Source organism: Ascaphus truei, chromosome 13, assembly GCF_040206685.1.
Source record: "Ascaphus truei isolate aAscTru1 chromosome 13, aAscTru1.hap1, whole genome shotgun sequence".
NCBI lineage: Eukaryota > Metazoa > Chordata > Amphibia > Anura > Ascaphidae > Ascaphus > Ascaphus truei.
The window spans coordinates 50640159-50666631 of NC_134495.1; the positions used below are offsets into that span (position 1 = coordinate 50640159).

General features: G+C 43.2%; 1 protein-coding gene across 14 annotated transcripts in view; it reads left to right on the top strand.

Annotated features, from left to right (window-relative positions):
- LOC142465194 (uncharacterized) overlaps positions 1-26473 on the top strand; it is a 79462-nt gene that overhangs the window by 15077 nt on the left and 37912 nt on the right. For 6 of the 14 annotated variants that reach the window (XR_012787820.1, XR_012787821.1, XR_012787822.1 and 3 more), the window contains one exon: positions 13122-20895. The gene's annotated coding sequence lies outside the window, so the exon portion shown is untranslated. Of the gene's footprint in view, positions 1-13121; positions 20896-26473 lie in introns of those variants that run through there. The other 8 variants (XR_012787816.1, XR_012787818.1, XR_012787814.1 and 5 more) reach the window with 4 other exon arrangements.

Below are 26473 nucleotides of genomic sequence, written 5' to 3' on the forward strand. Positions count from 1 at the left end.
ACTTCCTGCCATTGGCTGCTGTATTTGCCAATAAAGCGTATGGTGTTGTCTTCGTGTGTCGCTTTATTTTGTACGAGTAGTTCTGTTCTCACTGATGTCAGTGCTCTATAATAGGCATTTTTGATCACCTTGTTGGAGTAGCCCTTTTCCCTAAACCTTGATGTCATATCTTTTGATTGGGATTTAAATTCCGTTAGGGAAGAGCAATTACGTCTTAATCGTAAGAACTGACCAATGGGTATGTTGTCTACAATATGCCTTGGGTGATGGCTTGTAGCCATTAACAGTGTGTTGGTGGACGTGGGTTTCCTAAAGATATTAGTATCTAAATTGCCTGTACCGGTCTTTAGGATCGTGATGTCCAGAAAATCTAATTGTGTCTTACTTATCTGGTAAGTGAGTCTGAGGTTCAATGTGTTATTGTTCAGATGGTCAATGAATTCTACTAACAATGCTTCTGTTCCATTCCAAATGAGAAGGATATCGTCGATATATCTGACCCATAGTTCGATATGTTGTGTGTACCTCTCGTAGTCCTCAAGGAAGACTCTTTGGTGGTGGGAAGAGACTATTGTCTTCCTTGAGGACTATGAGAGGTACACACAACATATCGAACTATGGGTCAGATATATCGACGATATCCTTCTCATCTGGAATGGAACAGAAGCATTGTTAGTAGAATTCATTGACCATCTGAACAATAACACATTGAACCTCAGACTCACTTACCAGATAAGTAAGACACAATTAGATTTTCTGGACATCACGATCCTAAAGACCGGTACAGGCAATTTAGATACTAATATCTTTAGGAAACCCACGTCCACCAACACACTGTTAATGGCTACAAGCCATCACCCAAGGCATATTGTAGACAACATACCCATTGGTCAGTTCTTACGATTAAGACGTAATTGCTCTTCCCTAACGGAATTTAAATCCCAATCAAAAGATATGACATCAAGGTTTAGGGAAAGGGGCTACTCCAACAAGGTGATCAAAAAAGCCTATTATAGAGCACTGACATCAGTGAGAACAGAACTACTCGTACAAAATAAAGCGACACACGAAGACAACACCATACACTTTATTGGCAAATACAGCAGCCAATGGCAGGAAGTTAAACGTATTCTAAACCAGTTTTGGCATATTCTTCTGGAGGATATTGACCTTAAGAAAATACTTCCAAAAACACCAAGTATGTGTTGCAGACGCAGCAGAAATGTCAAAGATCGAATTGTACGTAGTCACTTCCAATCCGAACCTAAGAAAACCTGGCTAGGAGACAAACCAAAGGGTTTCTTTAAATGTGCAAGATGCAAAGCTTGTCCCTATATGCAGAGTATCAAATCATTTATGAACATAAAAGGTACAACTAATTACAAAATAAATAATTTCATGAACTGTCAGACTTGCGGGGTCATATACTTGATGACATGTACAGTACATGCGGAATGAGGTACGTGGGTAAAACCCACAGACCCTTCAAAATACGTGTACTGGAACACCTGGGCAATGTGAGAAATCTTGTGGATACACCTATTGCTAGACACATTGCTGAATGCCATCAGGTCAATCAACAAGTTATGACCTTTTCAGCAATTGAACATGTACCTCCCAGTCCTCGAGGGGGTGACTGGGATAAAATCCTACTCCAACGTGAATGTCGGTGGATATATCTCCTCCAGACCCAGTCACCCTCAGGACTGAATGAGGGATTCATGTACTCTGCGTTTTTACGATAAATTTATGCCAATAACCACTGATTCACTATTTGCATGCAATTGAATACAGTGCAAGGCATATATATACGCAAATATATCAATCCATTTGATACTATGTGTATCCACGACAATTTATTGCACTCAATACAGCCATTTTCACACACCTGGGGGTATTGGTATACAGAATATAAGACAAGCCAAGATCCGTATTGACCTTAGGGGCGGATCATTTTAAGTGGGTTACACATTCCTACATATATACATTCTCTATATGGTACCATAAGACCTTCCAGCAAGCTATTGTGTTATATCTGGTTACATTTCTATATACTCTCCGGTTCAACATCATCAAGTATATTAAATGTATCTAGATCCTTATTGACCTTAGGGGCGGATCACTATAATCAGGTCATGCATTCCTACACAAATACATACTACTATGGTTTGGGGTTATCCTTTGAATGCATTACAAATCTCGTCATGTTTTATGTGCAGAAATTTGGGAACATAAATTTGAATATATGAGGAATCTCCCATTACACTAATTATTCATCCGTCCTTTAACTATCAGTTTTTAGATACAAACCCGATCTGATAGGGTTAACTCTGCTATTAGCAGCATATAGGCATACGCCACAAGGATCCATGGACCAATAGGAGTCCAAGTCTCTCTATAAATACCAGTCACTGAATAGGAAGGGCAGACTCCTCCCCCTGAAGAAGCGCGTCACACGCGCGAAACACGTGTCGGGTGTTGCTGACGTCACGAGGGTGACGTCACCGGAGGAGCGACTGTGAGGACTGTACCAGATGCTCGAACGGGTCGTATGCCTTTCTCTATCTGTTAAGGGCTCACCGTAGCCTGCTTTCTCTCCCTCCCCCTCTCATATCTCAGTGTCAGAAGCTTTGGCCTTCTGCCAACATACAGCACTGTCTGTTACAACACTACAGCCGCCTGACGAGTGCATAGCTGTGTATATGTATTTTGGCGTGACACTGGGAAGCTGTTACTATACAGCAACCATCTGATACAGGCTTGCTATACTGTTACCACCCGTGTAGTCACACGGATATGAGGGAAGGGTTATGATTGTATTAACGGATACCGTTCAAGTATTTGACAATTTGTCACTAGCATAGACCGTGATATACAACACATATGTATACAGAGCGACATTTATAAATATTTGGATACCGCTGATAAATATTGTATACTGTTATGTTTGACACTGCTATCATTCCTTTGCTTGATGCAGGTTACTGAATATGCATAGGAAATGTGTTTAGTTCATGAGCATCATATGTCCTAATTATACGCCGGAGTTGAAGGGGTTAATCTCTGATATAAGCGACTCAGGAGAATACTAAGGTCCATACATAGCCCCATTCTGACTCCATATTGCTCCTCCAAGGGGTTCAGTTCATACCCATATTTTATCCATTTGAGTGTAATTGCTAATTGTAAATATGTATTAAAACGTTTTTGTTTTTTGCGCCGTTTTTTCTTTTAGTTTCTGGTATAGGGGTCTTTTATTTTATAGCCTAAGAAACATATACGCTTGGTTTAGAGTGCATTTATAGGGGTACCTTTGAGTCTTGTTAGTAACCTGAGTATGCCCGTGCAGTGTGCGGGGGCGGAGCCTGAGGTCCGGGGGACGGGAATAAGAGTGTGCAGACTGAGCGTGCTCCGTAACTCGTGTACGCGTGTGAACCGAGCCAGTGGATGGTGCAGGTGTGCGTGCAGGATGGCGTGGGCGCGCCCGGCGCTGAGCAGAGAAATCGCAGAGGGGAGTGATCCCGCGACGGCGGCAGGGGCGAGGAGCCGTGGAGGCCGGTAAGGCAGGATTGTTTTGTGTGTCCAGGGACTCCCTGCGGGGACGGAGTGCTCTGTGTGGGGAGCGAGGAGAACACTGATTCCTGACAGTATCGCCCTCTTCAGGAACGGCCTCAGGACGGTCCAAGAACGGTTTCTCTGGAAACTTTTTCCTGAAGGACTTAAGAAGGGCCGGGGCATGAATGTCCTTTGAAGGTACCCAGGATCTCTCTTCAGGGCCAAAGCACTTCCACTGCACCAAGAACTGGAGCTGACCCCTGCATAGCTGAGAATCCAAAAGAGAGTGAACTTCGTATTCCTCGTTATTTTGTACAGTAATGGGATCCGGTTTAGGAGTCTGATCCGGAAAGACGTGACTGGAGATAAATGGTTTTAAGAGGGACACATGAAAGACATTGGGAATCTTCATACTGGGTGGTAGTTGGAGCCGGAATGCCACAGGATTGATTTGTTCACAAATAGGGAAGGGACCCAGGAACTTAGGTGCCAGTTTAGGAGATGGTACCTTGAGGTGGATATTCTTAGAGGAAAGCCATACCAAATCCCCTGGTTTGTAACTGGGCGCCGAACGACGACGACGATCGGCCTGTAGTTTCGATCTGCGGGCGGAGTTGAGAAGGGTAGACTGAATCCTGGACCATGCGGTTTGGAGGGAAGAAATGCGTTCATCTACGGCTGGTACTCCAGAAGGAATGTTGGGGATGGGAAGACAGGGAGGATGGAACCCATAATTTATAAAGAAGGGCGACTCCCGGGTGGACTCGTTTTTTGCAGAATTGACGGCATACTCTGCCCAAGAGAGGAGTTGAGCCCAATCATCCTGGAAATCGGATATAAAACATCTCAGGTACTTCTCCAGGGATTGATTGATTCTCTCCGTTTGTCCATTGGACTGAGGATGATAGGCGGAAGAAAAAGAAGAAGAGATGCCCAATCTCTTCGTGAAAGCTCTCCAAAATTTGGATACGAACTGAGAACCTCTGTCAGAAACAATGGACGAAGGGATCCCATGAATCCGGAAAATCTGCTCCGTAAAGATATCAGCAAGGGCGGGGGAGGTGGGTAATCCTTTAAGTGGAATGAAATGGGACATCTTCGAGAACCTGTCCACGACCACCAAGATAGTGTTCATTCCTCTGGACCTGGGCAACTCCACGATGAAGTCCATAGAAATGTGGGACCAGGGGCGGTCGGGAACTGGAAGGGGTAACAGAAAACCCTGAGGCTTTTGACGGAGAGTCTTGCTTTGAGCGCACGTGGGGCATGCGCGGGTAAACTCCAGAATATCTTGAGACATCCTTGGCCACCAGAAATTCCGACGAATGAGATCAGTAGTCTTCTTAAAACCTGGATGACCTGCAGATTTAGAGGAGTGACCCCAAGACAGGACCTCTGGAACAAATTTGGATGGTACAAAGAGTTTGTTGTCGGTAACAACCAAGTCCTTGGGAATGCGTCTCTGGGAGTGCAAAATCTTGTCAAGAATCTTGAAAGAAGACGTGGCGAGAATCCTCTCTTGTGGAAGGATAGTTTCCAAAGATTCCTCTGGCCTCTCTTCAGAAGAATGTATTCGGGAGAGTGCGTCTGCCTTTACGTTCTTGGTCCCGGGGATATAGGAAAGGTGAAAATCGAATTGAGAAAAAAAAAGAGCCCAACGAGCCTGTCGTGGACCAAGGCGTTGAGCGTTCTCTATGTAAAGAAGGTTCTTGTGGTCCGTGAGAATAGTAAATGGCTCTTTCGACCCCTCTAGCAGGTGTCTCCACTCTTGAAGAGCCCTCTTCACGGCCAGAAGTTCCCTGTTACCCACGTCATAGTTCCTCTCGGCAGACGAGAATTTCGTGGAAAAATATGCACAGGGATGTAACTTATCTTGGGGCGTGGGTCTCTGGGAAAGAACGGCACCAGCGCCGCAATCAGAAGCGTTGACCTCCAGGACGAAGGGAAGTTCGATGTTGGGATGACGGAGAATAGGTGCAGATATAAAGGCTTCCTTGAGTGTCTCGAAGGTGGAGATGGCCTCGGATGACCAAGCAGAAGGATCAGCTCCTTTTTTGGTGAGCGCAGTGAGGGGTGCCACAATGGTGGAAAAACTCCGTATAAACTTACGATAGTAATTAGCAAACCCTAAAAAACGTTGTATGGCCTTGAGAGAGTTGGGTCTTGGCCATTCAGTGACTGCTTGAAGTTTACCGGAGTCCATCATAAACCCCTCATCGGAAATTATATACCCCAGGAACGGAGTAGAGGTCTGATGAAAGGTGCACTTCTCCAGTTTGGCGTACAAATGGTGTCCACGGAGACGGGAAAGGACGTAGGAGGTGTGGCGTATATGGTCCTGGAGATCTTTGGAAAAAGTCAGGATATCATCCAAGTATACAATAACAAAAATATTGAGTACCTTACGAAAGACGTCGTTGATGAAATCCTGGAAGACAGCGGGAGCATTACATAAGCCGAAAGGCATTACCAGATATTCATAGTGTCCACTACGCGTGTTGAAGGCCGTCTTCCATTCATCCCCCTTCCTGATGCGCACCAGGTTATAGGCACCACGTAGATCCAACTTGCAAAAAATCTTGGCCCCCTGTAATTTATCGAACAGTTCGGTAATAAAGGGAAGGGGGTAACAATTTTTAATAGTGATGTGGTTTAAACCCCTATAGTCGATGCAAGGCCCCAACGACCCGTCCTTTTTCTTGACGAAGAAAAACCCAACCCCTGCTGGGGAATTGGAGTAACGAATAAAGCCTTTCTTGAGATTCTCCTGGATATATTCATCCATAGCGTGAGATTCTGGTAACGACAACGGGTAGGTCTTGGACTTGGGTAGGGAGTAGCCTGGAACTAGATCGATCGGACAATCGTAAGTCCTGTGTGGCGGCAAGAGGTCTGACTGTACCTTATTGAAAACATCCCGGAATTGATGGTAAACGGAAGGTAGAATAACTTCGGGAACAGAGGTATTGGCCAGCAATTGATGAGTCTCGCCTGACCTCGGCCTCCAGGAAATGGGAGCAGAGGAAGTCCAGTCAATGAGAGGATTGTTAAGCTGTAGCCAAGGAAGACCAAGGGTGATGGGTATCCCAGGAGCGTGAATGGCATCGAGAACTAAGATCTCCTGACGCTGACGCTCTGAGCGGCGTACCTGGATACGTTGATCCACTCGGACAGCCAAATCAATGAGGACCTTCAATTGATCCGGCCAGGATTGGCGAGAGAGTTCATCCTTGATGGGATTTGCCGGGCCTTGCCAGAACACGGAGATGAGAGCCTCTTGTCCCCAGATAGTCTCGGCTACTAGAGTCCGGAATTCCAAAGCATACTGCGTCACCATTCGCCGTCCCTGAGTGATCTGGAGGAGAGAAACAGATGCCATCTCCCGACGAGCGGGAGAATCGAATACTTGTTGAAACTCGGCTTTAAATGCCGGGTAATCTTGGGTAAGGTCAGAACGTCGCTCCCAAACCGGGGAAGCCCAAGCCAGGGCGCTGCCAGTGAGGAGGTTATAAATGTAGGCTACCTTCTTGCGATCAGTATTGTAGAGATGGGGGGCCATTTCAAACTGCACCTCACACTGGTTTAGGAAACCCCTACAATCTTGCGGTTCACCTGCATAAGGCTTGGGGGGAGGAATCCTTACATCTGAGCTGCTAACTGCGCTTGCGGAGTGGGGGCTTACATCTGGCGGGGTCGCGGTCGGTACCCTGTCTGAGAGTACTGCGACCTGGCGTGTAAGTGCCACAATTTGATCCGCCATGGCCTGGTTTTGCTGAAGCAGATTGGAGAGAAACTGTTGAAGTTCGGTCTGGTCTGCGTCTTGTGGGTTCGACATAATGTTACGCCGGTGCTGCCCGCAGACCAGACCCGTCCCCTGAGCTGAAGGGGGTAGTGGTAATACATGCACCCGCAGCAAAGGGAGCGTGTCCGGAGTGTGGTATGAAGCGTTGCCAGGCCAGGTGTAGTAAGGTAGACAATACTTGCCGGTACCGGTTGTAGAGATAGAGAGAATGATGCCTTGCCGAAGTCAGGGAGTGGAGAGTGGAGATAGATCATAGTCCAAGCCGTGTTCAAGGGGTTACCAGAGGAAGCGTTGTCCAAGGAGTGCCGAGATCGAGAGCCAGAGGGGGTAGTCGTACGAGCTGCGTCAGAACCTGGGAAAACACTGAGAGAATCCAGAAGTATTTCCATACAGAGACTATGTCGAGCAAAGACTGAGAGCAGAGAGGAGCTAGATAAAGCAGGAAGGTCCAATTAGGAACGGAGGCGGGACAGGAAGAGCTACAGGGAGACACTGCAGCTTGGTGCAGGCATAACAGGCCAGGTGAGTCTTGATAGTAACCTGAGTATGCCCGTGCAGTGTGCGGGGGCGGAGCCTGAGGTCCGAGGGACGGGAATAAGAGTGTGCAGACTGAGCGTGCTCCGTAACTCGTGTACGCGTGTGAACCGAGCCAGTGGATGGTGCAGGTGTGCGTGCAGGAGGGCGTGGGCACGCCCGGTGCTGAGCAGAGGAATCGCCGAGGGGAGTGATCCCGCGACGGCGGCAGGGGCAAGGAGCCGTGGAGGCTGGTAAGGCAGGATTGTTTTGTGTGTCCAGGGACTCCCTGCGGGGAGGGAGTGCTCTGTGTGGGGAGCGAGGAGAACACCGATTCCTGACAGGCAGGCACTTTTGGAGACCACAGACCAAGATGAGTTGAAATACCAGCCAGTGGCTAGGCACTTTGAAAATCTGAAACACAGCCTGGCCACGTTCCGTTGCATGCCGATCGCACAGGCACGTGTTTCAAACAGGGGCGGCAATAGGAACAAACTGTTATTGCAAATGGAAGCAAGACTCATATATAATCTTAATACGGTGACCCCAAAGGGTCTTAATGAGGACCTTAATTTGGGATGTTTTCTATAATTGGCCTTTTTTATAATTGGCCTTTCAGATACTGTAGTTCTGCTGTTCCTTACTGCATGCACATGAAACGTACCGTGCGCTGCTGCTGCTGCTGCTGCTGCTGGGACTTGACCCAGAAGCGACAGTCTGTGCTGGTAGTCTGGTCTCCTGCCTGTGAAGTCTCATTTCAAGCATTAAAGACTGCACTAGCCAGCGCTCCTATACTTGCTGCTCCAGACTATGCAAAAAAGTTCCTGGTGCAGACTGATCCCTCAGACTTTGGCATTGGTGCTGTACTCAGCCAAGTGGGGGAGGAGGGCGATGAGCACCCGGTAGTATATCTAAGCCGCAAACTGCTGCCCAGGGAGGTGGCATATGCCACCATTGAGAAGGAGTGTCTGGCCATAGTGTGGGCTCTAAAGAAGTTACAGCCTTATTTGTATGGCAGACATTTCACAGTAATAACTGACCACAATCCTTTGAGTTGGTTACAGAGGGTGTCGGGGGAAAATGCTAAACTTTTGCGCTGAAATCTTGCCTTACAGGAGTGGAACTTCACCATCCAGCACAAGAAGGGAAGTGAGCATGATAATGCTGATGGCCTTTCCTGCCAGGACAGCCCTCAGGACTTACTAACTTCAAGAGCTGGCAGGTCAGCCCAGCCACCGGACGGAGTGGTCAGGGCAGTCACTGCATCTTGAGTGGGGGAGGTGTGATGGGGATGAAAGGGTTAATACCTGATTTGCCATGCATTACTGTTGTTGCCCTGTCCCCGCCATTTTTATTCCCCATTTGCAGGCCATTCTCTGTCTGCGAGGGTAAAAGACAAGATGCATTGCTTGCCATACCCTCTAACCAACACATGATAGCAGATCTTAAATGTAAGGCAGGATGTATTTTTTTGTAAGTCCAAGCAGGAATTACTTGGACCTCCAGCTGTGATATGGGTGAATGAGCTTCGGTATTTTTATGACCAAGCCTCAAAGGGTTGTAATTATTTTTATGATGGAGCCTCAAAAGGCTCCCACAGATTTAGAGTCCCCCTGTCTAAAAGAGTGTCAATTATGAAAAGACCCAGAGACCCATAATGTATACAATACTGGCATACTGATGCACAGCAGATGTCAGGCTATTGACACCTTTAAGACAGAGACCAGACACAGTGGCCCCAAGAAATGGGTGTAGCCCAGGTATGCTAAGTGGCATTTGCGTCAACCTGACCCATGCGCCCTGCCCACCGGACAGCCCTTTTGACCGGTCCTATGAATTGTGGGTCACTTGGCTATTCGTGGGGTTTTTTGTTCCCACGAGGGGATTGGATCCACATGTTAAAGATAGCTTTGGCCAGTCTATAACTGTGGCTCCCCAGGTATTTCCCAGTGTGATTCCTGAATTTTAATCCATGATGTAAAGATGCAAGACTTTGTTCCAGTACAGCAGCAACCAGTCCAGGAGTGAAGGGGTTAACAACCACATAACCACAGGACTTTTAAAACCAAGGCTGCATTTCTTGCACTGGCAAGCAAAGGACAATTTCTTTCGTTCCAAGGACAATTTAGTTCTCTTATCCCAGTGAGTGTTGTTTTAAGTGTATTCTGCAGATGTCGTGTGTTTGTCTATTAAGGAAATAAATCACAATTTATTTTGCAACTTGTTCTGTTCAATCAAGTACCCAGAAATATAAATGTGTTGATAAAAGTTGGTGTCATCGTGACATGCAGTCATTGTTTGTATTATCTTCCTGCCTTTTGTCTCAGTCTCTCTGTGTGTGACTCTGGGATATAGGGTATTGTAGGGTAGTAGTATGTACAGATATTAGACACGGCGTGACTAAATTGTTTTTAGTTTTCTTTGTGTAAATATGTATATCTCTCGTGTGTTCACATATCCCTTTCCTTTTGTGTTAGTATGGATGGTTTCTATGTTACACTGTTATGTTTGATGAGCCTTGTCCCATAGGATTGATCCAGTTTATTTATGTGCTGTAAGGGGTATTTTGGCTACATTACCAGTTGTTATTTATGGGAAGCATTGCTCCCTTTTTTTTCTCCCCATAGTTTGCTATATCATTATCTCCATTTTTTGGTGTGATTGGTGCTTTGTTGCTGCCTGTATAGACAGCCTATGGCTGTCCTTCACTCTTTCTGCATGCCCCATTGACTTTAGCTTGGGAATGGGCAGGTATGCCATCTTGTGGTCGTTCTGGCAGGCAGACAGGCTGCAAGACTGACCTAACTATAGGGTAGATATATAGTAGCAGTGAATGAAGGCAGATCAGTGAGGTCATTACCTTCACAGACACCCCCTCCAAGATGGCGACGGCTCATTATACACACCTGGCAGGTGATTTTTGCAGAGATTTTTATTGTAGGTAATGTGAGTCAGGTGTGTTTGTCACATGTGGTGAGGGTATTATGCTTGTCTGTCAGTTTGTCATTGCACCCCCTTGAGAGAGGTCCTATTCCAGGACCGAAACGTCGGATTGGGTGATTTATCTTTTCTATTCAGATGCCCAATACAGATTTTCATTATTACTGAACCGAGTGCAGTCTTTCTTTACCGGACGAGAGAATGGTAATGTTGTATTTCTATTATTTGAGACTAGCACCTGTCTATATGAACCAGTACATTGAGTGCAAGCTGTGATGTTTGTTTTTATATATATATATATATATATATATATATATATATATATATATGTATATATATATATATATATATATATATATATATATATATATATATCACAACAAAAGAAGAAATATATTAGCGCCAACCTATCACTATATAAAATCTCTATAGAGTAAAAATATAAATAAAAGTGAAATGGAAAATGTTATTACAAATAAAAGTAAAAAACCTATGCTAAGCACAGTGGATGTAGTAAAAAATTTTGACTGTGAGGTCTGGCGCTTAGCTGGGAGGTCTGGGTTGAACGATTTATTTCGTTCCCTCCTTGTGGGTGCCATTACACCACAGTGGCTCAGTATTTCTACATTTATATTTGTATACCAAATCATTTTCACATTTACATTATTCATATGGGTACCATTGACTTTGCTTGCGTGATCACCATTGGTCTAGTATCCTTCATTATTTAGACATTATCTCATTATATTTTTTTTGTTTTGTTTTTTTCTCCATTTGTGCTTTTATTTTTATGTTTATTTTTATTTTCATTTTCACTTTTAGTTTTTTTTTTTTTAATTTTTTAATTTCATTTTTATGTCTTTTTTTTTTTTTTCCTTTTACCTACATTATATATATGTCTACCCCTTTTTTTTTTTGTTGTTCTGTTAGCTTTTTGGTCTCATGTTTCCTTACCCGGGTCCCTCTGGGTCTCTTTAGCACCTATGTTGTCTCCTCCTATATTTAGTTGTTATATAGCTATCTCTCTATACTTAGGGTATTGTTCACCACATATTGACATCTGTTTACTGTATTATACGTATTATATATATGTTACTATGCAAGTCAACTACCTATGACATCTATATACTCTGATAGTCGCGACGTGAGCGAGCCTATCCCAGAGATGATGGGTCTCCCTGGTGGTGCTTCCATGTTTTTATGTATTTTAGGTAGAAAGTAGAATATCGGCATAACTGGGAACTTGACATTAAGATAGTCATATTCTTTCTCATTTAGAACTCCTGTCGTCCTGCCTTTATCTAGCAGAGTGAGGAATTCTGTACAGAATTCTTTATGCGGATTCGTCTTTAGACGTGCATAGGTGACGTCGTCAGTATCCTCTCTGCTTCTCCTTTATAGTAAACAGTGTCCATAATGACTACCCCTCCCCCCTTGTCTGCTTGTTAGGGAAGCTCAAACGTAGTGAAATCCTTAAAACGAATCCACCAAAGCCCAAAGAGGAGTTCAGCATAGCTTTTTTAACACAGTACAGCCAAGATGCAGGAAGCATACAACAAATTCTGAATAAACACTGGCATCTCCTACAAGGAGACCCCACTCTGAAGGATTATCTTCCAGGGAAGCCGAAAGTCATCTATAAGAGGGCTGACAATATCAAAAGAAGGTTAGCACCAAGCCTTTTTAGGCCAGAAAATAGTGTAACAGGCCATGATCCCAACTGGCTACAAAAAGTAAAAGGTTTCCATAGATGTAATTCTTGCAAAGCATGCAAACAGGGAACCAAAGAAAAAATTCAGTTCATCTCTAAAATAACAGGAGAACAGTTTAAAATCACCAGTTTTATCAACTGTAAATCAGAATTCGTAGTTTACCTTTTAAATTGCCCCTGTGGACTCCAGTATGTAAGACGTACCAGTAGACCACTACGGGTACGCATTCTGGAACACCTAGGGAACATTAGACGCAAATTAATGACACATAGCGTCTCAAAGCATTTTGCACTGCATCACCAAGGAGACCCATCAGGCCTTGAATTTAGGGGCATCGAAGTAGTCCCCCCTCATTGGAGGGGAGGGGACAGACTGACATCTCTATCGCGAAAAGAAACTTTTTGGATATATAAACTGAAAAGCCTGGCACCCGCAGGCCTTAACCTAGATATAGACATTGCAGCCTTTCTTTGAACACACATTGATCTGTTTCCATTTCCCCCTTTTTAAAAGTCATTTTTAAGAGTCATTTTAAAAAAAATCATTCCAGAAGCATGTCCAAACACACACTGATTCCTCTCCCATCCCATTTCGTATAGGGGAGTGCGTATCGTATATGAATTCACCTTGAACCTGCCCTCGAGGACCAAAAGTGATGCACATCATCGGGACAACTAATGAACTCACTCTGTATGAAACTGCAAGCAGATTTGAAGTTAGAAACTAGCAACGAATAACCTTGAACATCTTTTAAGTTTCACAGACTTACTATTAGAAATGACAATGTCAATGCAATTTCCACACACAGCCACAACGTGGCACCATGTTTTAAACCATGATAAAGTTTTTATCAAAGTTTTTATCAGACTGCAAATCATCTAAGTGTGAAGTGAAACACGGAGTTACTCCAGCTATCTGAATGAGCACTCCAATATTTGTTTTTTGATCTACTATTTCCTAAGAGCTATGCGATCCATTAAATGATGTCTAGTTAGCTGAACGAGCACTCCAGGGTTCTCCATCCTAAGGATTGAGCCACATTAGGTTTTAACTGTGTATGTATACTTATTCTTGCTCTTCCAAGGAAGGAAAGGTTTTTAGATGTTCCCTGAATCATTTCAAATGTGCCTGCCAAATCATTAGGTTCTAAACCCTTTCTCCCTATTTTTAAAATACCTTTCTAATACACCACTCTTTATAACCATTCTAAATGTGTTTTGTACAAATGTAGGGCATACTGCCCACAGTAAGAAATATGATTTTGCAATGTCAAGGTAGAATGTAATTTTCACGTTTGGCCACATGGTGGCACCATTGTATCACGAATGGCAAGATTCTAACTAATAGCAAAAAAAGTTTAAAAGAAGTGACTCACGGAGGATTTTAATGGTTCCTAACATTGTGATTATTTTGAAAATACTGTTCCCACCAGATAGTCGCGCAATTGAAAGAAAAACTAAGCCTGTTTGAACACCCATTTTTAATTAGTGCTGGGTAAAGATTATTTTCATTATGCAATTTCTACTATGCAATTTTTATTATGCAATCTCTTCTTACAAAGTTGAAATCCACCATCCGGTTACCATAAATACTAAGGGCTAATAACGGCAACACTTATAAAGACATAAAATAGTCATTTTTACTCCGTTTGAATTTTAATCAGAAACAGGTGATCAACCAATTAACTAAAGGGGGATACCTATATATACAGCACACAATGAGCATCCGGCAGGAACCCGACGAAGCTTATTGCGAAACATGTTGTTCCCTGCCGGAGCTCATTGAGAGAGGGACCCAGCACACTACAGGACATCCGGTGCAGATCCCCTCTTCCGGTTCCACTGCCGGACGCGCCAGTGGGAACAAGAACGGAGGAGGAGACCGTACAGGAGTGTACCGAGCGGCTGAGGCTGGGCCATTTTATCTGACATCAAGTGTGAGTGTAGTCCTTGTGTTTGCTTTATTTCATTTCATTGTCTCTTATTTTATTGTATTTCATTGTGTTATGGTTCACCACATGTTTGCATTTCATATGCTTATGTCTCCACTGTATACCCATTAAAGACCTTTTTTATTGTTGTTAACCCTTGTTGGCATACACTCCTTTTGGTCATCTGGGAAACGGGGAGAGGAGACACTCACACACTACACCCATCGGGGGATAATTCTGCTGAGACAACCCAGACACCATCCATACAGGACATCACCCTCTGAGGACAAGGACTCACATCAGGCCGTGTGAGTTTTATGTATATTGAGACTCCAGCATATGAGTCTGTAATCAATCCACTACAGTCAGCGTTGAGGGAGAGACACCACACAAGCCCGTGTGAGTCACTGAATCCATAATTTTATGTATTCTTTGATTAGTTAAAGTGGAAAACCAATTATCAACCCCTCCAGCATTATCCTCCTCCTTGCTTCCACACCCTGCCCTTACCCCCTCCCCCTTTCCCCACCCACCCCCACCCCCCCCTCTTCCCCCATCCCCCACATGTGTATCTAATACACTGAGATTTTAATTCTTTTTTATTTCATTCGGTTCCATCGACATTGGGAGGCCCATGAGGTTTGCGCTGACTATCTTCACACTACAACTGCCACGCTAAGAAGGAGACGGGATTCCCTTCTCCGAAGTCAAGCAGCAACCAGGAAATCATCAAAAAAGGGCCAGTATATATTTTTATATACTCTTTTACACTTCGTACACAATCACATATCTATATTCCAATTTATTTGAATAGCTTAGACGTTGCAGCACTTTCTCCGCCACAAATCCTAGGGAGCGCCCCAGTTCAAACAACCTCCAGGCTTTTCTAATCCCATCCTGGTGGCAGCACCCCACACAGACAATCTCAATATGGAAGAAGCAGCCATAGAGATAGAAGATTCGGTCGAAATCAAGGAGAGTGTGTTCACAAAAAGAATTTTCAGAAGTAATAACATAGAAAACAAAATGAGGGAAATTGAGTCAGCGGAGATGGGAGATATAGAAACAATAAACAACGAATTCGACAAACTTGAGAATTTACTCAAGAAAGAGACCAAGAAGGTCTGGGACAAAGTCTACCTAGAAAAATACTTAGCCATTAAACGTATCCCTAGGGGTTTACGGTTTGATAAAAAATCATCTTTCAATTTAGCAGACATAGAATATAATGTCCAATGGGAGGAAGCGATGGATGCTTGTTCATTCAGCTTAATGAAACTTATCGTCAAACACCATACAAAGACCCTATTAGAAATTGATCAAGAAGTAACATTAATTCAGAGAAGACTAGAAATCTCCACAGATAATCCCACTTTCCTAACTAGGGACAAAAAACTAGCGGATGAAATAGACGCCATAGAAAAAAACCTAATAGAGTCTAAGAATAAAAAATTTAGACGAGATGAAGAAGACTATGTAGTGGGGTCCAACCCCAGGTGGCAAAAGGTCACATTGGTCCCACCTAGCACACCAAGGGATAGGAAAATGTTTGAATATAGGAGTAGGGAAGGTAGCACCAAACACCAAAATTCAAGACCTAACATATCAAGCTATCCAACAAATCCAGATAGATATAAGAACTATCCAAAATATGAAAACAACAAAAGTGTTGCATTTAATACTGAGGCTAGACAAAATCCAACTAGACGCCAGGAAGCGGACACCCTAGTAACACCCAGAGAAAATAAGACCCACACAATCAAAGACGCAGCAAGTCACAAAAGGGATGAGACCAAGAAAAATGATAGAGACAGAGAGGATCAGGGAGAGAGCCACAATTACTATTCTAAAGCAAAGGAGTATCAGGAAAGGTATCATACAACTAAGCCAGCCACATACAATTACAGAGCAAGATCACCACTTGAACGTCGTGACAACAGGTATGAAAGAGAACGGAGCAGGGATAGGGACCCTAGATCACCCTACAAACATTATGGGTCCAATCGAGAATATAGAGAGAGACGCTATGAGAGAGAAGAGAGCCAAAGGAGACACTACCGGTCACCCCACAAACACCAGAGGGAACAAAGCCAAAGAAGGGAACGCAGATCCCCCTATAGGGAACAGAGGGCAACACACAGGGAACGACAGGACAAGGAGCAGGGCTATGGGAGAGAGCAAAGATCACCCCGACCACACGCAGGGCATTTTTTAGAACAGGCCCATACAACAAAACCTCCACCCTTAGCCACTCAGAATCGCTTCCTAGTGTTAGAAGACCAGAAGGAAATAGAAACACCAAATACAAAACTCAGAAAAAGACCACACGAGGAAAGCGGGGCGGACGAAGGACACAGAAAAAGAGCAGCGATCTAAATAACATATTCAACCTGAGTAAAAAAGAACTTAATATAGATGAATATAACCTAATAAAAAAGGGGTTAAATTTCGCTCCAGTCGCAAAGGCGAATAGCTTCAATCTGTATATAGACGCACACAAGTATATTAGACAGCTTACACTCAAGAAATTCTTCATCTCAAAAGATGCACAAACCAGGGAGATAGTGAGCAGTAATGCTAATTTGAACATAGAGAGTGATGAGTTCAAACATTCCAACCTCAAAAATAAGTCTAAATTCTATCCTAGTTGGGCGAAAGGCCATAATCTTGAAGTATTCGATCAGAAAATACAGGAGGATTTTGACAGACTGACCTCGAATACGACTAAGCTAACAAAAAATAATCTAACACTTAAAGAAAAAATCGCTCTACAAAACTTAGAAAAAGATAAGGGAATCACATTCAAACAAGCAGACAAGGGGGGAGGGGTAGTCATTATGGACACTGTTTACTATAAAGGAGAAGCAGAGAGGATACTGTCTGACGACGTCACCTATGCACGTCTAAAGACGAATCCGCATAAAGAATTCTGTACAGAATTCCTCACTCTGCTAGATAAAGGCAGGACGACAGGAGTTCTAAATAAGAAAGAATATGACTATCTTAATGTCAAGTTCCCAGTTATGCCGATATTCTACTTTCTACCTAAAATACATAAAAACATGGAAGCACCACCAGGGAGACCCATCATCTCTGGGATAGGCTCGCTCACGTCGCGACTATCAGAGTATATAGATGGCTTCCTGCAACCATATGTTGCGGAGATGCGGTCTTACCTTAGAGATACCACGCAAATTCTTAATATATTGGAACAGATAGTCTGGCAAGAAGACTATAAAATGTGCACTTGTGACGTAACTTCATTATACACATCCATAAAGCATGATGATGGAATCGAAGCCATCAATAGGACAATAACAAGCGATAAAACGGTTAAAATAGAACAGCAACGCTTTATTTTAGAAAGTATCAATTTTATTCTTAAACACAACCTTTTTAATTTCGATGGAACCTACTTTTTACAAAAATGTGGTACAGCGATGGGTACGAAATTCGCACCAAGTTATGCCAACTTGTTAATGGACAATTGGGAGACCGACACCATCTGGTCGGACCATGATTATGGTGCGGATCTCGTCCTGTGGCGAAGATACATCGATGATGTGTTCTTCATCTGGAAAGGCAGTAGCGAAAACTTGAATCACTTCTTAAATTACATTAACAATAATGAGAGAAATTTGGCTTTCACGTCGTGTATAGGAATTAACTCAGTAGACTTCTTAGATCTAACAATCTATATAGAAGACAATACACTTAAGACCAAAACTTTCTTCAAAACAGTAGACTGTAACAATTACTTACTCAACACCAGTTGCCACCACAAAAATTGGTTAAAGAACATACCCCCAGGACAGTTTCGCAGAATTAGGAGAAACTGTAGCGATGATAATGTCTATAGGGAGCAATCCAATATACTTAAAAACCGCTTCATTGCTAAAAACTATGATAACGACAAAATGGATATAGCAATAAGAGATGTAGGGAAGCTCAAACGTAGTGAAATCCTTAAAACGAATCCACCAAAGCCCAAAGAGGAGTTCAGCATAGCTTTTTTAACACAGTACAGCCAAGATGCAGGAAGCATACAACAAATTCTGAATAAACACTGGCATCTCCTACAAGGAGACCCCACTCTGAAGGATTATCTTCCAGGGAAGCCGAAAGTCATCTATAAGAGGGCTGACAATATCAAAAGAAGGTTAGCACCAAGCCTTTTTAGGCCAGAAAATAGTGTAACAGGCCATGATCCCAACTGGCTACAAAAAGTAAAAGGTTTCCATAGATGTAATTCTTGCAAAGCATGCAAACAGGGAACTAAAGAAAAAATTCAGTTCATCTCTAAAATAACAGGAGAACAGTTTAAAATCACCAGTTTTATCAACTGTAAATCAGAATTCGTAGTTTACCTTTTAAATTGCCCCTGTGGACTCCAGTATGTAGGACGTACCAGTAGACCACTACGGGTACGCATTCTGGAACACCTAGGGAACATTAGACGCAAATTAATGACACATAGCGTCTCAAAGCATTTTGCACTGCATCACCAAGGAGACCCATCAGGCCTTGAATTTAGGGGCATCGAAGTAGTCCCCCCTCATTGAAGGGGAGGGGACAGACTGACATCTCTATCGCGAAAAGAAACTTTTTGGATATATAAACTGAAAAGCCTGGCACCCGCAGGCCTTAACGTAGATATAGACATTGCAGCCTTTCTTTGAACACACATTGATCTGTTTCCATTTCCCCCTTTTTAAAAGTCATTTTTAAGAGTCATTTTAAAAAAAATCATTCCAGAAGCATGTCCAAACACACACTGATTCCTCTCCCATCCCATTTCGTATAGGGGAGTGCGTATCGTATATGAATTCACCTTGAACCTGCCCTCGAGGACCAAAAGTGATGCACATCATCGGGACAACTAATGAACTCACTCTGTATGAAACTGCAAGCAGATTTGAAGTTAGAAACTAGCAACGAATAACCTTGAACATCTTTTAAGTTTCACAGACTTACTATTAGAAATGACAATGTCAATGCAATTTCCACACACAGCCACAACGTGGCACCATGTTTTAAACCATGATAAAGTTTTTATCAAAGTTTTTATCAGACTGCAAATCATCTAAGTGTGAAGTGAAACACGGAGTTACTCCAGCTATCTGAATGAGCACTCCAATATTTGGTTTTTGATCTACTATTTCCTAAGAGCTATGCGATCCATTAAATGATGTCTAGTTAGCTGAACGAGCACTCCGGGGTTCTCCATCCTAAGGATTGAGCCACATTAGGTTTTAACTGTGTATGTATACTTATTCTTGCTCTTCCAAGGAAGGAAAGGTTTTTAGATGTTCCCTGAATCATTTCAAATGTGCCTGTCAAATCATTAGGTTCTAAACCCTTTCTCCCTATTTTTAAAATACCTTTCTAATACACCACTCTTTATAACCATTCTAAATGTGTTTTGTACAAATGTAGGGCATACTGCCCACAGTAAGAAATATGATTTTGCAATGTCAAGGTAGAATGTAATTTTCACGTTTGGCCACATGGTGGCACTATTGTATCACGAATGGCAAGATTCTAACTAATAGCAAAAAAAGTTTAAAAGAAGTGACTCACGGAGGATTTTAATGGTTCCTAACATTGTGATTATTTTGAAAATACTGTTCCCACCAGATAGTCGCGCAATTGAAAGAAAAACTAAGCCTGTTTGAACACCCATTTTTAATTAGTGCAGGGTAAAGATTATTTTCATTATGCAATTTCTACTATGCAATTTTTATTATGCAATCTCTTCTTACAAAGTTGAAATCCACCATCCGGTTACCATAAATACTAAGGGCTAATAACGGCAACACTTATAAAGACATAAAATAGTCATTTTTACTCCGTTTGAATTTTAATCAGAAACAGGTGATCAACCAATTAACTAAAGGGGGATACCTATATATACAGCACACAATGAGCATCCGGCAGGAACCCGACGAAGCTTATTGCGAAACATGTTGTTCCCTGCCGGAGCTCATTGAGAGAGGGACCCAGCACACTACAGGACATCCGGTGCAGATCCCCTCTTCCGGTTCCGCTGCCGGACGCGCCAGTGGGAGCAAGAACGGAGGAGGAGACCGTGCAGGAGTGTACCGAGCGGCTGAGGCTGGGCCATTTTATCTGACATCAAGTGTGAGTGTAGTCCTTGTGTTTGCTTTATTTCATTTCATTGTGTCTTATTTTATTGTATTTCATTGTGTTATGGTTCACCACATGTTTGCATTTCATATGCTTATGTCTCCACTGTATACCCATTAAAGACCTTTTTTATTGTTGTTAACCCTTGTTGGCATACACTCCTTTTGGTCATCTGGGAAACGGGGAGAGGAGACACTCACACACTACACCCATCGGGGGATAATTCTGCTGAGACAACCCAGACACCATCCATACAGGACATCACCCTCTGAGGACAAGGACTCACATCAGGCCGTGTGAGTTTTATGTATATTGAGACTCCAGCATATGAGTCTGTAATAAATCCACTACAGTCAGCGTTGAGGGAGAGACACCACACAAGCCCGTGTGAGTCACTGAATCCATAATTTTATGTATTCTTTGATTAGTTAAAGTGGAAAACCAATTATCAACCCCTCCAGCATTATCCTCCTCCTTCCTTCCACCCCCTACCCTTACCCCCCTCCCCCTTTCCCCACCCACCCCCCCACCCTCTTCCCCCATCCCCCACATGTGTATCTAATACACTGAGATTTTAATTCTTTTTTATTTCATTCGGTTCCATCGACATCAGCTATGGTAATGAAGCAGCATTTCTGTATTTTTAATAAAATTTTCTGGCCCAGGGAACCCGCTAAATAGCCGTTAAGTTAAAGAACGATTCTTTATTGATGTGTGTGTTTTATTTATACTGTACATGCGCAGAGAGAGCAGCGGTTCTCTCTCTGCTGCAAAAACATCTCGCCCCCGCCGGCCTATAGTATCATTGATGTGCATATACAGTACTGTATGTGTATGTTAGGGGTTATAGGGGTTGTTGTTATACAGTATATATATATATATATACATATACATATAAATACTGCATTACAATTCATGAATTTATGCCATCTGGCAGACACGCGAAGCATTGCAGCCTAGTAAATCCTGAACAATTATCAATTAACACATCAACCGCGCGTCAGCCGTGTAATGCGCCTGGCTGGGAAGGCAAAAGGAGCCCGGCATGCTCCGGGTGAACAGAGTCGCATTCCAGGAACATGCCAGGTGCATGCCAGTGATTAGTAAGAATAAAAGCTGCCGCAGCAGTACATTTAAAGAAACCCTTTGGTTTGTCTCCTAGCCAGGTTTTCTTAGGTTCGGATTGGTAGTGACTACGTACAAGTCGATTTTTTACATTTCTGCTGCGTCTGCAACACATACTTGGTGTTTTTGGAAGTATTTTCTTAAGGTCAATATCCTCCAGAAGAATATGCCAAAACTGGTTTAGAATACGTCTAACTTCCTGCCATTGGCTGCTGTATTTGCCAATAAAGCGTATGGTGTTGTCTTCGTGTGTCGCTTTATTTTGTACGAGTAGTTCTGTTCTCACTGATGTCAGTGCTCTATAATAGGCATTTTTGATCACCTTGTTGGAGTAGCCCTTTTCCCTAAACCTTGATGTCATATCTTTTGATTGGGATTTAAATTCCGTTAGGGAAGAGCAATTACGTCTTAATCGTAAGAACTGACCAATGGGTATGTTGTCTACAATATGCCTTGGGTGATGGCTTGTAGCCATTAACAGTGTGTTGGTGGACGTGGGTTTCCTAAAGATATTAGTATCTAAATTGCCTGTACCGGTCTTTAGTTTCGTGATGTCCAGAAAATCTAATTGTGTCTTACTTATCTGGTAAGTGAGTCTGAGGTTCAATGTGTTATTGTTCAGATGGTCAATGAATTCTACTAACAATGCTTCTGTTCCATTCCAAATGAGAAGGATATCGTCGATATATCTGACCCATAGTTCGATATGTTGTGTGTACCTCTCGTAGTCCTCAAGGAAGACTCTTTGGTGGTGGGAAGAGACTATTGTCTTCCTTGAGGACTATGAGAGGTACACACAACATATCGAACTATGGGTCAGATATATCGACGATATCCTTCACATCTGGAATGGAACAGAAGCATTGTTAGTAGAATTCATTGACCATCTGAACAATAACACATTGAACCTCAGACTCACTTACCAGATAAGTAAGACACAATTAGATTTTCTGGACATCACGATCCTAAAGACCGGTACAGGCAATTTAGATACTAATATCTTTAGGAAACCCACGTCCACCAACACACTGTTAATGGCTACAAGCCATCACCCAAGGCATATTGTAGACAACATACCCATTGGTCAGTTCTTACGATTAAGACGTAATTGCTCTTCCCTAACGGAATTTAAATCCCAATCAAAAGATATGACATCAAGGTTTAGGGAAAGGGGCTACTCCAACAAGGTGATCAAAAAAGCCTATTATAGAGCACTGACATCAGTGAGAACAGAACTACTCGTACAAAATAAAGCGACACACGAAGACAACACCATACACTTTATTGGCAAATACAGCAGCCAATGGCAGGAAGTTAAACGTATTCTAAACCAGTTTTGGCATATTCTTCTGGAGGATATTGACCTTAAGAAAATACTTCCAAAAACACCAAGTATGTGTTGCAGACGCAGCAGAAATGTCAAAGATCGAATTGTACGTAGTCACTTCCAATCCGAACCTAAGAAAACCTGGCTAGGAGACAAACCAAAGGGTTTCTTTAAATGTACAAGATGCAAAGCTTGTCCCTATATGCAGAGTATCAAATCATTTATGAACATAAAAGGTACAACTAATTACAAAATAAATAATTTCATGAACTGTCAGACTTGCGGGGTCATATACTTGATGACATGTACAGTACATGCGGAATGAGGTACGTGGGTAAAACCCACAGACCCTTCAAAATACGTGTACTGGAACACCTGGGCAATGTGAGAAATCTTGTGGATACACCTATTGCTAGACACATTGCTGAATGCCATCAGGTCAATCAACAAGTTATGACCTTTTCAGCAATTGAACATGTACCTCCCAGTCCTCGAGGGGGTGACTGGGATAAAATCCTACTCCAACGTGAATGTCGGTGGATATATCTCCTCCAGACCCAGTCACCCTCAGGACTGAATGAGGGATTCATGTACTCTGCGTTTTTACGATAAATTTATGCCAATAACCACTGATTCACTATTTGCATGCAATTGAATACAGTGCAAGGCATATATATACGCAAATATATCAATCCATTTGATACTATGTGTATCCACGACAATTTATTGCACTCAATACAGCCATTTTCACACACCTGGGGGTATTGGTATACAGAATATAAGACAAGCCAAGATCCGTATTGACCTTAGGGGCGGATCATTTTAAGTGGGTTACACATTCCTACATATATACATTCTCTATATGGTACCATAAGACCTTCCAGCAAGCTATTGTGTTATATCTGGTTACATTTCTATATACTCTCCGGTTCAACATCATCAAGTATATTAAATGTATCTAGATCCTTATTGACCTTAGGGGCGGATCACTATAATCAGGTCATGCATTCCTACACAAATACATACTACTATGGTTTGGGGTTATCCTTTGAATGCATTACAAATCTCGTCATGTTTTATGTGCAGAAATTTGGGAACATAAATTTGAATATATGAGGAATCTCCCATTACACTAATTATTCATCCGTCCTTTAACTATCAGTTTTTAGATACAAACCCGATCTGATAGGGTTAACTCTGCTATTAGCAGCATATAGGCATACGCCACAAGGATCCATGGACCAATAGGAGTCCAAGTCTCTCTATAAATACCAGTCACTGAATAGGAAGGGCAGACTCCTCCCCCTGAAGAAGCGCGTCACACGCGCGAAACACGTGTCGGGTGTTGCTGACGTCACGAGGGTGACGTCACCGGAGGAGCGACTGTGAGGACTGTACCAGATGCTCGAACGGGTCGTATGCCTTTCTCTATCTGTTAAGGGCTCACCGTAGCCTGCTTTCTCTCCCTCCCCCTCTCATATCTCAGTGTCAGAAGCTTTGGCCTTCTGCCAACATACAGCACTGTCTGTTACAACACTACAGCCGCCTGACGAGTGCATAGCTGTGTATATGTATTTTGGCGTGACACTGGGAAGCTGTTACTATACAGCAACCATCTGATACAGGCTTGCTATACTGTTACCACCCGTGTAGTCACACGGATATGAGGGAAGGGTTATGATTGTATTAACGGATACCGTTCAAGTATTTGACAATTTGTCACTAGCATAGACCGTGATATACAACACATATGTATACAGAGCGACATTTATAAATATTTGGATACCGCTGATAAATATTGTATACTGTTATGTTTGACACTGCTATCATTCCTTTGCTTGATGCAGGTTACTGAATATGCATAGGAAATGTGTTTAGTTCATGAGCATCATATGTCCTAATTATACGCCGGAGTTGAAGGGGTTAATCTCTGATATAAGCGACTCAGGAGAATACTAAGGTCCATACATAGCCCCATTCTGACTCCATATTGCTCCTCCAAGGGGTTCAGTTCATACCCATATTTTATCCATTTGAGTGTAATTGCTAATTGTAAATATGTATTAAAACGTTTTTGTTTTTTGCGCCGTTTTTTCTTTTAGTTTCTGGTATAGGGGTCTTTTATTTTATAGCCTAAGAAACATATACGCTTGGTTTAGAGTGCATTTATAGGGGTACCTTTGAGTCTTGTTAGTAACCTGAGTATGCCCGTGCAGTGTGCGGGGGCGGAGCCTGAGGTCCGGGGGACGGGAATAAGAGTGTGCAGACTGAGCGTGCTCCGTAACTCGTGTACGCGTGTGAACCGAGCCAGTGGATGGTGCAGGTGTGCGTGCAGGATGGCGTGGGCGCGCCCGGCGCTGAGCAGAGAAATCGCAGAGGGGAGTGATCCCGCGACGGCGGCAGGGGCGAGGAGCCGTGGAGGCCGGTAAGGCAGGATTGTTTTGTGTGTCCAGGGACTCCCTGCGGGGACGGAGTGCTCTGTGTGGGGAGCGAGGAGAACACTGATTCCTGACAGTATCGCCCTCTTCAGGAACGGCCTCAGGACGGTCCAAGAACGGTTTCTCTGGAAACTTTTTCCTGAAGGACTTAAGAAGGGCCGGGGCATGAATGTCCTTTGAAGGTACCCAGGATCTCTCTTCAGGGCCAAAGCACTTCCACTGCACCAAGAACTGGAGCTGACCCCTGCATAGCTGAGAATCCAAAAGAGAGTGAACTTCGTATTCCTCGTTATTTTGTACAGTAATGGGATCCGGTTTAGGAGTCTGATCCGGAAAGACGTGACTGGAGATAAATGGTTTTAAGAGGGACACATGAAAGACATTGGGAATCTTCATACTGGGTGGTAGTTGGAGCCGGAATGCCACAGGATTGATTTGTTCACAAATAGGGAAGGGACCCAGGAACTTAGGTGCCAGTTTAGGAGATGGTACCTTGAGGTGGATATTCTTAGAGGAAAGCCATACCAAATCCCCTGGTTTGTAACTGGGCGCCGAACGACGACGACGATCGGCCTGTAGTTTCGATCTGCGGGCGGAGTTGAGAAGGGTAGACTGAATCCTGGACCATGCGGTTTGGAGGGAAGAAATGCGTTCATCTACGGCTGGTACTCCAGAAGGAATGTTGGGGATGGGAAGACAGGGAGGATGGAACCCATAATTTATAAAGAAGGGCGACTCCCGGGTGGACTCGTTTTTTGCAGAATTGACGGCATACTCTGCCCAAGAGAGGAGTTGAGCCCAATCATCCTGGAAATCGGATATAAAACATCTCAGGTACTTCTCCAGGGATTGATTGATTCTCTCCGTTTGTCCATTGGACTGAGGATGATAGGCGGAAGAAAAAGAAGAAGAGATGCCCAATCTCTTCGTGAAAGCTCTCCAAAATTTGGATACGAACTGAGAACCTCTGTCAGAAACAATGGA